The sequence below is a fragment of the Carlito syrichta genome, unplaced genomic scaffold (assembly GCF_000164805.1).
Source record: "Carlito syrichta isolate Samal-C Ts95f unplaced genomic scaffold, Tarsius_syrichta-2.0.1 Scaffold315407, whole genome shotgun sequence".
NCBI lineage: Eukaryota > Metazoa > Chordata > Mammalia > Primates > Tarsiidae > Carlito > Carlito syrichta.
Genome location: NW_007259503.1, coordinates 724,821 through 728,881, shown reverse-complemented (window position 1 = coordinate 728,881; position 4,061 = coordinate 724,821). Strand labels below are relative to the sequence as shown.

The 4,061-nt window shown below is 52.1% G+C and overlaps 1 protein-coding gene across 1 annotated transcript in view; it reads right to left on the bottom strand.

Moving 5' to 3' along the window:
- The window catches only part of EPB41L4B (erythrocyte membrane protein band 4.1 like 4B), a 159,979-nt gene extending 155,924 nt beyond the window's left edge, over positions 1–4,055 (bottom strand). The window contains exon 1 of the mRNA XM_021706305.1: positions 3,995–4,055. The gene's annotated coding sequence lies outside the window, so the exon portion shown is untranslated. The remainder of the gene's footprint in view (positions 1–3,994) is intronic.
- Positions 4,056–4,061: the final 6 nt, after the last annotated feature.

Here is a 4,061-nt window from a genome sequence, read left to right as displayed (position 1 = left end):
TAGCCGGGCGTGATAGCGCACACCTGTAATTCCAGCTACTTGGAAGGCTGAGGCGGAAGGATTGCCAGAGCCCAGCAGGTCGAGGCTGCGGTGACCGGGAGCGGCCACTGCACTCCAGTCTGGGTGACAGAGTGAGACTCCAACTCAAAAAAAAAAAAGATTATCAGCTACTAGCAACCTTTCAGCACCCTGTTGTTCATGGAGGCATATTAAAGCATTCCCCTCACTGAATCCTCTCAACAAGCCCATCTTAAAGATCAGGAAGTAGATGCTCAGAAAGCTGAAGTTGGCCAGTCTGCATAGCCAGGCTTAAGGTGCAACAAAGGTAGATCTTCGAACTTTGAAACCTGCCATGGCTGCACTAGATCACAAGTCAATGTCGAGTTCCTCATACAGGGAAAGCAATAGCACCAAATGCAACACTGGCCCGTGAGCCGTCCACTCCAAGGCATGGCGGGTGAGTTAGCCAGCCTGCCACACATCCTAACAGCTTTCTACACAGAGCTGTGGGGAGACTGCACACAGGGCAATGGGAGGCGGGGCTGAGCCACAGCCACACGAGCAAAAGCAATGCCAGGGATTTAGTCAACAGAGAGCTAATATGAGTCAACAGTGGGTGCCGCTGCCAAGCACACTAATGGGATCTTCAGCTGCATTAATAGAAGGATAGTGTCTGGGGCAGGCAGAGGGCGGGAGTCCTGCCCTGTTCTGACCAGACCACACCTGAGGGCTGGGCTGAGCAGCACTAGGCTACAGAGGGGTAGGTGCTGTCCAAGGCAGGGCCAGAGTTTCTGCAGAGGAGTGGCCTAGGGTGGCACTCAGGTGATTGGCAGGACAAGCAAAGGACTCACCTGGAAGCTGGGTCTGTACAGCAAGCCCACTGTAGGCTGTATGCTATAGATGGATGCTTAAACCAAAGCATTTTTTTAATCCATATTTTACCAAAGATTGAGAAACCACTGACTGTCCATAGCAAAGGTTAAGAACACCCAGGAGCACTAGGTGACTCAACCTACCACCAGAGAAGAGGGCTTCAGGCCCTGTCGGAAGAGACAATGACAGTTGCTTCTCCCTTTATTATGTATAATAACTGAGCTATGGCTTTGCCAACAGACACTGAATTTGAGATCCTATAATCTCAAGTGTCAAAGTCTCCAAGAAGTCCTCCTGATTCCCCCATTCCATCTATCCCCAGCACCATGTCTGGGTGTGACTGTCACATCAGTTAGCATCACTCAGAATTAAAAAACGTGTTTCCATCTGCATTTCCCAAGAGCCTCCAGGCCATAGCTCAACTGCCTTTGTGTCCCCAGCACAGTGATTTGCACCCTGGAGAGGTCCAGTAACTGTGGACTAGACCCAAGTGCCACAGTACAGTCATACTGAGGGTGTTACTGTGTTGCAGGCAACTTCAGAACACAAGTGTCCTGGTTAGGGCTAATAAAAAGGTTTATGACAGCACACAACCACTTTAGGAGGCTGAGCAAAGGAACTCTTGAGACTCACACCACCAGAGAGTTTTAATTACAAAGGAACCAATGTCCTGGCAATGTCCCTGGATGCCTGTGGAAGTGAATAGTGACCGGGAAGGCAGCTTAGGGGTATGGCGGCCAAAGGTAAATCCTATCTTGCACAAGCGGCAAGCAACACCAGAACCCAGGAAGTGGTAAAAATCCAGGAACAGAGAAGAGAATAAATGACAAGTGGAGCCAAATGCCAAGAAGGACTTCATGGAAAGTGAGTCCAGTGAAGTGGGTCTGGGGACCAGCACAAATGCTACAAATTCATTGGGGAGCTGGCCGCCTGGCACTAACCTTGTAACTTAGAATTAATTACAGGAGCACACACTCCAATCTGGGGAGATTAGTGGAGGAGTCTGTGCGATGCAGTTCTAATATCTAATGAATCTTTAAATCGATGAGCCGCGCCCAATGGTGATTTTTCTTCATCTTTCCTCCCTGAGAGCTCACATGACACAGCCAGCATTTGCTTTTTATCTGCCTTTGGATATGGTGCATATATACATGTGTGAGTGAATAAATAAAATTTGGACTTAACTAAATCACGTCTTAAAGCCATCTAGAAATCTGCCATCCTAAGAAAACCTGGGATGCGTAAATCCTTTTGTCAGGTAGCCTTTTATAAAGTAAAGAAACATTTTAGGATGCAAATGTTCTCTTCCCTCACGCTCCATGAAGGCTGTGTTGTCGTGTCATTCCCCTCCCCCCCATAAGTCAGCCTCCGGGTCCCAACCTGTTCATTTGTGTACCTGTTTGGGTCTACTCACCACACACACTACTTAAGTCTGCTGCATGAAGCTGACAGAAGCAATACATTTTATAAACAAATCATCTCCGGAGAACAGACGAGAAAACCACTGGCAAAGGAGCACTGTCAAAGTTCCCAAGGATAGCATTTCTTTCCCAGATCTGAGATGCAAACTACGCCACATCCTCTCCAAACAAAAGCTGCCCACTCCAGAGGCAGTCTGCTTCCCTCTCCTCCTCCTGGCTCTTCAGGCCTACTCTCCCAGCTGAATAAGAGCTGGAGAGCCTTATTCTTTGGGAGCAGTAACATTTTAATGCTATTTTAAAGACAACAGCTCTAAGCACCGTAATGTTGACTCCTTTTCCATAAATAAAAAGGCCCCAAAAGGGTATTTTCATAACAAAATTGTAACCTATGGAGAGCAAAAGGAACCACAAAAATAAAACTGCCATAAATTGAAACTGTCTGAAAATTAAACCTACACAGAGGAGCGTTAAACTCCAGGCCAGGCAGGTTCTGATTTTCCCATCTGAGATCCTTTACATGCACCTGGTTCTCTCATGAAGTCCAAAGAATTTATCCCATCCGGGAAGGCCTAGTTTTCTTTGAAAGTCCGGGTATGTTATTTCTTCCCTTGGAGTCCTCGGAATGATCTGTAACATTCATCTAAAAGCTCAACTGCAGCTGTGTCCTCAGTCACACCCAAAGATTCCCAAAGGCACCGTCTGCCGCAGCGCCGGGTGCACAGTGGGCGCCTGGTTAATGTGTGGGTTTGATTTGATCTGATCTGGTCCCTTCGGCCAGGAAGACTCATTGGTAGCAGGACTCCCTGCAGGGGACAGCAGCACCGGCCTAGCTCTTGGCTGGAGCAGGGCGGAGGTGCAACCACCTGTGGGCGGGTGGCCCGGACGCAGGCCCGGTGCCGCCGCCCTGGGGTGCCCCGCCGACCCCACGCACGTTGCCCAGAGGATAAAGTCCGGCGCGCCAGGCCCCGCGGGCAACCCGAAATCGACTCCCAGCACCCAGCAAGGGCTCTGCCGGCGCAAAGTTGACCAGGTCCAAGAGGGCCGATTCTAGAGTTACCTTCCAAGTCGTCGTATCCCTTGCGAGGCTGCAGGCCAGAGGGGCTCTTTAGGATGGGAGTGGCAAGTACCCAGAGGAGACTGGCAGAGAACAGAAATGGTCCCATAACCTCCTCCCAAACTTGGGGCACCCGCCGGGCAGCAGGTGAAGAGCTCTCCTCTCTGCGGTTCACCAAGGCCTGATGGCGAGTTTGGGGGTGGGGGGGGAGCAAACTGGACGGCCCGGGACACCACCACATTGCTTTGAGATTTTCTACCCAATAACCCAGCATCAGGAAGATCCCGCTGGAAACGAGGAGACTGAAAGGGAACGCCGGCCACTCGCGCCGGGGGACGGGGACTTGGGCCGTGGGGGCTGTGTGCACTGGCGGGGGGTGAGGGCCAAAGGACTAGGTGGGCGCCAAAGAAGGCACAACGCTGCGGCCTTATGTGCCGTGAAGGGGGCGCAGGCCAAAGGTGGGGCCACGGAAGAGACGGGGACGGGGTGGCCGGAGAAAGAACAGGGTTAAAGAGTACTCGGAGGAGATGGGGGAGGGGATCCCCGGGGAGGTGCAACGGAGAGCGCCCGGGGGAAGGTCCGGGGGAGGGAGAGCTGCCCCAGGAGGCGCGGGGTGCCAATGCCCCCGAAGGGTCCCGTCACTCACCGGCAGGTCCACGCTCACTTCGGTCCCGTCGAGTAGGAAGACGCGGCAGTAGAGGGTGGCCTTGGCG